At 36.6% G+C, this 12,653-nt stretch overlaps 1 protein-coding gene across 1 annotated transcript in view; it reads right to left on the bottom strand.

The window, feature by feature from the left end:
- ADGB (androglobin) overlaps positions 1-12,653 on the bottom strand; it is a 243,507-nt gene that overhangs the window by 229,852 nt on the left and 1,002 nt on the right. The window lies entirely within an intron of this gene.

Genomic DNA, 12,653 nt, shown 5'->3' with positions numbered 1-12,653 from the left:
TTCAGGATCTAAACTCGACACATGACCAAATGGACCTGACAAACATCTACAGAACACTCCACACAATAAAAACAGAATATACATTCTTCACATTTTCACATGGCACATACTGTAAAATCAACCATGTCTTAGACAACAAAGTAATTCTCAACAAATTGAAAAAATTTTGAAATCATACCAACCACTCTTGCACCACAGCGTTGTAAGAAGTAATCAAAACCAAGATCTCTAAAACTCATATAATTAAGTTGAAATTAAACAACATGTTCCTGAAATGACTTTTGGGTAAGCAATGAAATTAAGGCAGAAACCAAGAAATTCTTTGAAACTAAAGAAAACAAAGATACAACATACAAGACTCTCTGGGACACTGCTAAAGCAGTGTTAAAAGGGAATTTTATATTGCTAAATGCCCACATCAAAAAGTTAGATGCTTTTCAGATTAACAATCTAACATCACAACAAGAGGAACTAGAAAAACAATAGCAAACCAACCACAAAGCTAGAAGGGGGAAGAAATAACCAAAGTTAGAGACATGCTGAAAGAAATGGAAACATAAAAAAACATACAAGTGATCAACAAAACCAAAAGTAATTTTGTTAGAAAAGATAAATAAGACTGACAGACTGTTAGCTATTATTAATACTAATAAAAAACACATGACCACTGCCTCCACAGAAATACAAAAAACAAAAAACAAAAAACCAAAACCCTCAGAGACTATTACAAACAGCTCTATGCAAACAAACTAAAAATCCTAGAAGAAATGGATAAATTCCTGGAAACATACAACCTACCAAATTTGAACCAGGAAGAAACTGAAATCCTGAAAAGACCGATGACATGTTCCAAAATTGAATCAGTAAAAAAAAAAAAAACCCTACTAACCAGAAAAAACTCTAAACCAGATGGATTCACTGCAGAATTCTACCAGACATACAAAGAATAGCTGGTACCAATCCCTCTGAAATGACTCCAACACATCAAGGAGGAGGGACCCCCCCCCCACCTCATTCTATGAAGCTAGCATCATTCTGATACCAAATCCTGGTAGAGACACAATGTAAAAAATCCCAAAACAAAACCTTCAGGACAAGGTTCTTGATGGACGCAGATGCTAAAATCCTCAACAAAATACTAATAAACCAAATCCAGCAGCACATCAAAAAGCTGATTCACCACAATCAAGTAGGCATTATTCATGGGATGCAAGGTTGGTTCAACAAAAGCAAATCAATAAACATTATTCATCACATAAGCAGAACTGAAAACAAAAACCACATGATCATCTCAATATAATAAATAAAGGCTTTTGATAAAAATCTGTTACCCCCTTCACATTAAAAACTGAACAAACTAGGCATTTAAGGAACATACACCAAAATAATAAGAGCCATTTATGAAAAACTACAGCTGGCATTATACTGAATGGGCAAAAGATGGAAAGATTCCCCTTGAGAACCAGAACATGAAAAGGATGCCTGCTCTCACCACTCCTATTCCAAATAGCTCTGGAAGTCCTAGCCAGAGCAATAAGGCAAGAAAAATACATAAAAGGCATACAAATAGGAATAGAGGAAGTCAAACTCTCTCTCTTTGTAGACTGTATGATTCTATACATAGTAAACTCTAAAGTCTCAGCCCAATGGCTCTTAGACCTGATAACTTCATCAAAGTTTCAGGATACAAAACCAATGTACCAAAATCAGTAGCATTTATATACACCAAAAACATCCAAGCTGAGATCCAATTAAAAATGCAATCCCATTCACAATAGCCACAAAAGAATAGAATACCTAGGCATACAGCTAACCAAGGAGATGAAAGAACTTTACATGAAGGATTATAAAATATTACTTAAAGAAATCAGAGATGACACAAATAAATGGAAAAACATCCCATGCTCATGGATAAGAATAATCAATATTGTTAAAATGACCATGCTGCCCAAAGCAATTTAGAGATTTAGTGCTATTCCTATCAATATACCCATGTCATTTTACAGAGTTGGAAAAAAACTATCATAAAATGCATATGGAACCAAAAAAGAACCCAAATAGCCAAGACGATGCTATGCAAAAAGAACAAAGCTGGAGGCATCATGTTTGCCAACTTCAAACTATACTACAAGGCTACAATGACTGAAGCAGTATGATACTGATACAAAAACAGACACACAGACCAATGGAACAGGTTACAGAACATGGAAATAAAGTTACCTACCTACAACCATCTGATCTTCGACAAAGTTAACAATAACAAGTAATGTGGAAAGGACTTTCTATTCAATAAATGGTACTGGGATAACTGACCAGCCATATATAGAAGATTGAAACTGGACCCCTTTCTTTCACCATGTACATAAAGGAACTGAAGATGAATTAAAGACTTAAATGGAAAATGTAAAACTGTTTAAAAAACACCCTAGAAGAAAAGCTAGGAGATACCATTCTGGACATATGCCCTGGAAAATATTTTATGATGAAGGCTCCAAAAGCAATTGCAACAAAAACAAAAACTGACTAGCAGGACTTAATTAAACTAAAGAGCTTCTCCAAAGTAAAAGAAACTATCAAAAAGTAAATGAACAGCCTACAGAATGGAAGAAAATATTTGCAAACTATGCATCTGACAACAGTTTAATATCTAGAATCTATAAGGAACTTAAATCAACAAGCAAAAAACATACAACCCCACTTAAAATGGACAAAGGACATAAACAGACAGCCAACAAGCATATGAAAAAATGCTCAACATCACTAATCATCAGAGAAATACCAATCATCTCACACCATTAAGAATGGATATTACAAAAAATCAAAAAATAACAGATGCAGGTGAAGTTTAGGGAAAAGAGGATACTTGTACATTGGTGGAGGGTATGCAAATTTGTTCAGCCATTTCCAAGAAAGCAATTTGGAGATTTCTCAAAGAATTTAAAACAGGACCATCATTTGACCCAGAAATCCCTTTCGTGGGTATATACCCAAGGGAAAATAAGTCATTCTACCATAAAGACACATGCATGTGTATATTCATTGTAGCATTATTCACAATAGCAAAGGCATAGAATCAACCAAGGTGCCCATCAACGGTGGGATGGATAAAGGAAATATAGTACATATACACCATGGAATACTATGCAGTCATAAAAAGTGAAACTATGTCCTTTGCCACAACCTGGATGGAAGTGGATGCCATTATCCTATGTGAATTAACACAGGAACAGAAAACCAAATACTACATGTTCTCACTTATAAATAGTAGCTAAACACTGAGCACATACAACACAAATAAGGGAACAATAGATACCAGGGCCTACTTCAGGGTGGAGGTTGGAGGATGAGGAGTATGGAAAAACTACCTATCTGATGCTGTACTGAGGACCTGGTTGGTGAAATAATTTGTAAACTAAATTCCAGCAACGTGCAATTTACCCATATAAGAAACCTGCACATGTATCATTGAAACTAAATTTGGAAGGGAAAAGTAAAGAAGCAAAAAAAAAAAAAAAAAAAAAGAAACTGCCAACCATTTTGCTCATAACCTCTTTGTGGTACAAAGTAGTTCCAAACTGATCTTAGACCCTGACTCAAGGTAGAACAAAGATGAGGCTTTGTCTCAAATTTCTAATTAATTAATTTGCATTTTTCAGTATGCTGAAAGGGCCCCATTGCCAATTTGCACAGGACAGCCTTTACCCTTGACCTTAACCTTACCTGATTAAACTCGGTTTTTTCCCAGGTATTTCTGGTTCATACCTGGGACAAAAGCAAGGAAAATAGTTCTCAGTTCTTCCTACTTTCTGTCCCTTTGCCTTTATATCCGTAAGGTTTTTTGTTTGTTCTGTTTTGTTTTGTTTTGAGACAGTCTTGCTCTGTCACCAGGCTGGAGTGTAATGGTACAATTTCCACTTACTGCAGACTTTGCCTCCCAGATTCAAGCGATTCTCCTGACTCACCTTCCAAGTAGCTGGGACTACAGGCGTGTGCCACCAAGCCCAGCTAATTTTTGTATTTTTAGTAGAGAAGTAGAGACAGGGTTTCACCATGTTGGTCAGGATGGTCTCGATCTCTTAACCTCGTGATCCGCCTGGCTCAGCCCCCCAAAGTGCTGGGATTACAGGTGTGAGCCACCGCGCCTGGCCTATCCATAAAGCTTTAATAACCTGTAGTTTTTTTTATTAATTTGATAATTCACCTTGATACACATCCCCTTGGATTTAGTAGATAGCTCCGCTGAATATGGCTCTACACACACACACACACACACACACACAGAAATAGTAGTTTCTAAATAGTACCACTCAGAAACAAATGCTGCAGAAACTTTGATGAGAAACTGAGCAATAGCTTTGGGTTGACCCTGGCCTCTGAGAATCTCTGGAAAGCAAGCAACTGTGGGCAGATCGGTCCGAAAGTACGCTGAACTGGAGACGGTGAGGTGAGGAAACAGAGGTAAAATGGGCATACTAATCTTCTGAGAATCCAACTGAAGTAATGTATTAAATTCTGATGTTTAATATATTAATTAATTAATATCTCCAGGTCAGAAAGATGGAAAAAAATAATTACAAAATATTTGGATTATGGCCTTCATTTTGACACCACCACCAACTTAAAAAGAGACCCCCAAAAACAAGAAAAGAAAACATAAATATATGCTTATTTACTTTAAAAATGTGCTATGTGCTAATTCAGCCATACAAATTAACATAGCTATAGCCTTAAAACCTGTACTTAATTAGCTTGTAGCTACCCTGGGAAGGAATGCTAAAATAAAATTTCATAGCACCTTGTTGGCCACTTGTGTAACATGGCATGACAACATATGCATATATTCATTATCAAGGTTGAAAATAAGAAAGATTAGTAATGTTTCTATCCAATCTTTCATATTATACAAATTCCTTGATTTAAATAATTTGTGGACAAAAACAAGAAATGGGGAAAGGATTCCCTATTTAATAAATGGTGCTGGGAAAATTGGCTAGCCATAAGTAGAAAGCTGAAACTGGATCCTTTCCTTACTCCTTATATGAAAATTAATTCAAGATGGATTAGAGACTTAACTGTTAGACCTAAAGCCATAAAAACCCTAGAAGAAAACCTAGGTAATGCCATTCAGGACATAGGCATGGGCAAGGACTTCACGTCTAAAACACCAGAAGCAATGGCAACAGAAGCCAAAATTGACAAATGAGATCTAATTAAACTAAAGAGCTTCTGCACAGCAAAAAAAAAAAAAAAAAAAAATACCATCAAAGTGAACAGGCAACCTACAGAATGGGAGAAAATTTTTGCAATCTACTCATCTGACAAAGGGCTAATATCCAGAACCTATAAAGAACTCAATCAAATTTACAAGAAAAAACAAACAACCCCTTCAAAAAGTGGGCAAAGGATCTGAACAGACACTTCTCAAAAGGAGATATTTATGCAGCCAACAGACACATGAAAAAATGCGCATCATCACTTGCCATCAGACAAATGCAAATCAAAACCACAATGAGATACCATCTCACACCAGTTAGAATGGCAATCATTAAAAAATCAGGAAACAACAGGTGCTGGAGAGGATGTGGAGAAACAGGAACACTTTTACACTGTTGGTGGGACTGTAAACTAGTTCAACCATTGTGGAAAACAGTGTGGCGATTCCTCAAGGATCTAGAACTAGAAATACCATTTGATCCAGCCATCCCATTACTGGGTATATACCCAAAGGATTATAAGTCATGCTGCTATAAAGACACATGCACACGTATGTTTATTGTGACACTATTCTCAATAGCAAAGACTTGGAATCAACCCAAATGTCCATCAGTGACAGACTGGATTAAGAAAATGTGGCACATATACACCATGGAATACTATGCAGCCATAACAAAAGATGAGTTCGTGTCCTTTGTAGGGACATGGATACAGCTGGAAACCATCATTCTCAGCAAACTATCGCAAGAACAGAAAACCAAATACCGCATGTTCTCACTCATAGGTGGGAATTGAACAATGAGATCACTTGGACATAGGAAGGGGACCATCACACACTGGGTCCTATTGTGGGGAGGGGGTAGGGGGGAGGGATAGCATTAGGAGACATACCTAATTGGTGACCTAGAAGTGTCAAAATAATATTAAAGTCAATTAAAATCTTTACATAGCCACTTTTGATTAAGTTACTATTATTTTGCTCATTTAGAACAGGGTTCCCCAACCCCTAGGTCACCGCAGTACTAGTACAGGTCCATGGACTGTTAGGAACTGGGCTGTACAGCAGGAAGTGAGCAGTGGGTGAGCATGCACTACTGCCTGAGCTCTGCCTCCTGTCAGATCAGTGAACACATTACATTCTCATAGGAGCACGTACCCTATTGTGAACTGCACATGTGAGGGATCTAGGTTGTGCACTCCTATGAGAAGCTATTAGGTTGTGCACTCTTTATGAGAAATACTGCATTCCCCCTGCCCACCCTCATTGGTGGAAAATTGTCTTCCACAAAACCGATCCTGCTCCCTGATGCCAAAAACGTTGGGGACCACTAATCTAAAAGTATCAGCAACAGTGTTATTAGTTTCAAAGAATAAAATTGATTATGTTTTTAGGTAACAACGAAGTACTAATTCCATTAGTTTGTTAATTTAAGTCTTTTCAGTCTAATTCTACCTCTATAATAATTCTACAGAATAAACAGAATTGTTTCTCCCTCAAAACTACCAACTGGATGATTAAGAAAAGATTTCATTACTGGAGATAACTCTTAAATGATGCCAAATTACTAAACAAATGCTCAGATTGAGACTATTTCAAAGGGAGAACTAAAGGCCCTATTAAAAATAAAGGGGTATCCTTATTAAACATGGAATTTTGCTGTGTTTTTTATACTTAAAGACATACAACTGACATTTGTAAAATGTCCGAATCTGTGCCAAGTGTTGTCCCAGGTGCTGCAGATGACTGTGACAGGGCCTTTTCCCTCTGGGCTCTCCCAGTTTCTGTCTGGTTCTCAGTCAGGGGGGTTATGATTTAGCTCCTGCACTGAGTTTGCTGTTCAACTCAATTAAGTTACACATGCATTTATGAAATATATAATATAAAATGTAAAATATATATTCAGGCCCTAGAGAGAATGCAAAATAAGTAAGGCAAGGCATTCAGAAATCTGTCATTGAATTTTATTTAAACATTTTTATTTTCTTTTTCAGACAGGATGGCATCCTGGCCTGGACATCATCATCATATATTAAAACTGCAACTGGAGACTGGAAACTTGGCTTGTATAGTCTTTAACCACAATCATCTTACAGATCTGCTGTGCACGGTGCACACTCAAATCCCATTTAATATGTTCCTCACTATCATCAGGAGGATCAAGAATCACGCATTCCCCCATTATCTCAAACCATCACTATTTCTTATAGTGATTTCTAATCCAGCATAAATTCTATGCAATTGTCAAATTGTACATCATAAATCACCATTTTGATGTTTGAAACAATGTGTATTTCCCCAATACATATAGTTTGAATTATTTAATCTATCCTTGTCATTCTGCTGGATACTCGTCTTAGATGCTTTATGATTCAACTTGGATAACCTGTGCCCCACTTTCCTGTTGCCTGCACTAACCACCCCACTAACCTATGCCTTTTGAAATGGAAGAGTGGCTATTAGACAGATGCAATGAAAAACCAGCCCCAGTTGGAAGTGTTCTTCCTCTCCTCTAACTCATTTTAGGAGTCTCATGATTTCTCTACTTTACCCCCACACCAACGCATGATTTCTTCTATGACTTCCAACAAGTTTCTCCTGTCAAATGTGGCATTACTCTGTATCTCCTAGTTACTTCTATATGAATCCTCCCTTCCCTGGCCCCAGAGTATAAATCCCTTGACAGAAAGCATCATGTTTCAGAATTCCTTATTACCTAGGGCCTACCAGTGACTTAGGCATGGGCAATGCTCAATAAATAATTGGGAAATAGGCATAAAGAATAAGCTATCCTCTGGGAAAGTTTCTGTCACTGAAGTTGATCTTTCTTTTTTTTTTTTTTTTTTTTTTTTTTTTTTCCATTTTTAAGGTGCACTTTTATTCAACTGGTCTAAAGTCAATGTACAGGTAAGCCCTGGCTGCCTCCACCCGCTCCCAGGGAGAGCAAAAGCCTTCATACATCTCAAACTGGGGGACAAAAAGGGGGACCAAAGAGGCTGATCATTCAAAATAAAACTAAATACAAAAGTATTAAGGTGAAGATTTTAAAAATGTTGCATTACATTATTTACACGAAAGCAATGCTATCACCTCCCCTTTGTGGACTTGGGAGAGGACTGGGCCATTCTTCTTAGAGAGAAGTGAGGTGGCTTTTAGGAGGACAAGAGACTTCCTGTAACAATGCATCTCACGGTATTTGGAATGGCTACTAAAAAAAGAACAATGTACAATCAAAGTCCTTGGCCATATTGTAGAACTTTGGGGGATGCTCATTCCAACCGACTTTTTAAATTTGTTAATTGACTATAGTTGTTGAGTTCCACACAGGTCATCTGAGGAAATCACAAGACTCAGGTGACCCCTGGGTTGTTGACAGTTTCACCTCTTACCTCTGCCTTCTGGTGTGAGCTATGCGAACTGGACCTTTCGGGTTACAGAGAGCACCTCCCTAATGTGTCCTGCTGACTTAGGGGAGGTTTCTTTTCTGAATGCTGCAGGTAGAGGAACATGTTAGGTACCAACCTCTGTTGCATAGTTTCATTGGATTATCTCTCTCTTGGGCCTCAGACAACTAAGAAAGAATTCACTTAATCTAATACACAGCAAGATATTTATTCCTCTATTTTATGTTGGTTTTCATTGTACTAAATCTTGAATTCAGCTTTTGTAATAGTATCCTTTTCAAATTTCCTATAGAGAGACATGTTGATCATTTTTGAAAATTCTATAAAATTTAGGTGTTGGTTTTAGTCATAAGTTAGATAACTTGAAAATTATGAAATATATTTTATTCTGTTTTTGAAAGAGGCTTAATATTATTTTATAAGTACAAATCTACAAGGCTATATGGTTCTTGTTAGTTTAAGAGATGACCTGTTTTTCAATCTTGGTTTGAATGTCCTTTTGGAAGTGAAAAAAATTTTATGACTATAAACATCAAATTGTTTCCCTATCTAAGACTTCCCATTAAGGTTCCAAGTATTTTAGTGTATAAAGTTTATACATTAATATTGTCAATACTTAAATTGCATGACTTCTTTTGTCTCTATTGTGTTGTCTATAATATACACAAAGAATTATATTTAGTACTTCCAAGAAGATCAAATTTTTGTCTTGATATCACTACAAATCAATCCAGTGGCATCTAACTGGTGAATGAATCTCTGTAGCACCTATTAGTTTTCAAATCAATTAGATTGATCAATTAATTTAAATGTGTTTATAATTGCTAATTGTTATTAGTTTATATTACAGACTGCATATCAGTGACTCCCCTCCCAAAATACACATCTTAAAATGTTAATTCTCAATGGAATAGTTTTAGGACATGGGGTCTTTGGAAGGTAATTAGGTTATGAGGGTGGGACCTCATGATGCGATTATTGTCCTTATAAGAAAAGTAACAGAACTAACCAGCCTTCTCTCTCTCTAGCACGTGAGGATACAAAAAGACGGATATTTGTGAGTTAAGTAGAGCAGTCGTCCCCAACCTTTTTGGCACACAGGGACCAGTTTCATGGAAGACAATTTTTTTTCCACGGATGGAGAGGGGGTGCATTAGATTCTTGTAAAGATCATACAACCTAGATCCCTTGTATGCACAGTTCACAATAGGATTTGCACTCCTATGAGAATTTAATGCCACTGCTAATCTGACAGGAGGGGGAGCTCAGGTGGAAATGTGGAAATGTTGACTCCCCTGCCTGTAACCTTCTGCTGCGCAGCCCAGGTCCTTACAGGCCATGGATCAGACTGGTACTGATCCACAGCCCCAGTGGGTGGGGATCCCTGAAGTAGAGAGCCTTCCCCGAACCTGACCATGCTGGCACCCTGCTTGTTGACTTCTAGCCTCCAGAACTGCGGGAAACAAATGTTTGTTGTTTAAGCTACCCAGTCTATGGTATTCTGTTACAGTAGCTCAAACTAAGATACTGATAACGAGAGTTAAAATCTGTGACGGTTGTGATGTTATGTTAAAGTTATGTTAAAAATTGTTATGTTAAAAGATGATTAACAGAACAATCAATTAAACCGTGATTTTAAACATTTTACTGTAACAAAATCCCCTCACCAATTATGAGTCCAGTGAAGTTAAAAAATTTATCTGATAAAATCATGGAAACTTAGAACTGGAGGAAAATATAAAGCAGTGAAAGAAGAACAGGACATGCTGGGGTAAGAGCAACTTTAATTAAAGGGCTCCCCCTTTAAAGAAAAGAAAACTAAATGTCAGAATAGAAAATGACTTGTCCAATGTCAAAAAACTGATGCCAGAGTGAATCACCCTAGAATAGTGATTTCATACTGGCTGATACAGAGAACTAGGAAATAGATAAAATAGAAATTGTTTAATGTAAAAGACTTACAGCTTAGTTACCTGGAATAGTTTTTCTTGGTGATTTAAAGTTATATTTACTTATTAATGTGAACATAGATGATTCTGCTGTAATCAGTTGTAACATCTCAGTTTTTGAACTTTGCCAATGGCAGATCAAAAAGGAAAGAGAAGGAAAATTGGGCTTTAATCAAATTCAGAAGGAATGAAAACCAAGGTGGATAACATAACTATGAGCTCATTTAATAACCACATGGTGACTTTTTTTATGTGCTAGTTGCCAAATGAGGCAAAAGCCAAACATGACACTTATTCCCAGTGTGACACATAATTTTAGGGCAAAAGAGAGATGCCAGAGATGGCATCTCTAGGAGAATAAGATTCTATTGCATAGCCATTTCCAAGGCTCTGAAGACTTTCTTTTATTTCTGTATCCAGGACCATGTTAGAGTTGGTCACATTTATTGGATGTGTAAACACAAGGTGTGGTAAAATGACATAAAAACTTACTCTAAATCTCCTTGTGTATTTTAAATAAAGGGCCTTGCTAGACATTGATCTCTATGCCTCATACTAAGTGACACTTTGTCTGTCCTACATCTATGAGTGAGCTTAGGTTCTGTGATCAGTTCTTTAGTTAAACTTAGAAAATAGACTTGATTTATAATGAACTTAACATCCTATCATTTAATGCTACAGAAAAACCTAATGATTTGGTGTTTGATGCTCAATAGATAGTTTCTAACAAATCTTAGCTTTTAAAAAATAACTCTTTGCCCTTCCTCTTCTATTTTCATAAATATATGCATACATTTTTATTGACATAATTCACATATTTTCTAGAAAAAACATATTAGACATGTATTACTATCTCAAAAAGAAATAAGAATTCTTAGTAAGAAGAGAGTTTGCACCTTACCAGTGGGGATCTAGTTTCTATTGTGTAATACAACCATCACAGGATCAGGGCAAGTAATGTGTTTTATGGTGTCTGGTTTGATAAGTTTCTTTATGGGAGTTAACAGTCACATCTCTTCCAGGATATAAACTCATTAAAGTCCAATATTTTCCCAAAGCTCCTAAAGAGTTGTGAGCCTTCAATGTGTATTACTTATAACATCAGTGACTTAGTTATTTGTGTGTGTGTATGGGGAGGGTGTATTCAAAATTCTTTTGCAATCCTTTAATGTCTCCTAGTTAAGAGAGTCCCTCATTCATTCACTAAACACTTTTGAGAGCAACTACATATGACCTTGGAATACTCTAAGTACTAAGAATTCAACAGTATATAAAATAGAAAAGGAAAAATCCCTGCCTTCCCTATTGGGAAGACAAATGAAAAAAATATGTAGTTTTTAAAAAGTGAAATATATAGCATGTTAAATGAGAAAAAAAAAAGTCAATGAAAATAAACAAAGGAGTGAAGGAAGACAGGGAGTTTTGTTTTGTTTTGTTTTGTTTTGTTTTGTTTTGTTTTGGCAGAGAAGTAGAAGTTGTAATTTTAAATCAAGTGGCCAAAGAAGCTAACGGGAGAAAATGATATTTAGGTAAACTACTGAAGGAAGGGAGAGAGAAAACTATATAGATATTTGAGCAGAAAAGCTTTCCAATATGGGAAACAGCAAGTGTAAAGACCTGCGATGGGAACAATCCTGAGATGACCGAGGGAATGGAGAGGAAGCTAGTGGAACGTAACATTAGAGAAGTAATAGAGGCCTGATTCTGACGGGTCTCCTTGGCCTTGGACCTAGAGGAATGGAAACCCTTAGACAATGCTGAAAAGACCTGACTTTGGTACACAGAAGTAGAGCAATCCTATTAGACATGTAATATCTATATAAAATTGTATATGTAATATTACTTATATATGTTACATCTAAAATTTAAGCTAGTAAAAGGAGTGGATTATCTGCCAGGTAATTGGAAACCTGCTTATGAGAGAGGTTAGAACTAAGGGACTAGAGATTCACAGACATGGGAATGAGTCTGGGAGAAGAATTCACAAAGAGAAAGAGTTTAAATCCTAGGGATCAGTGAATCCTAGGGATCAGTCCAATGTGGAATTTTTCAGCCAGGGAAGGAAATGGAGAAACAGGCATCAAGTAT

The sequence above is a fragment of the Piliocolobus tephrosceles genome, chromosome 5, assembly GCF_002776525.5.
Source record: "Piliocolobus tephrosceles isolate RC106 chromosome 5, ASM277652v3, whole genome shotgun sequence".
NCBI lineage: Eukaryota > Metazoa > Chordata > Mammalia > Primates > Cercopithecidae > Piliocolobus > Piliocolobus tephrosceles.
This window is presented reverse-complemented; position numbering and strand designations above follow the sequence as displayed.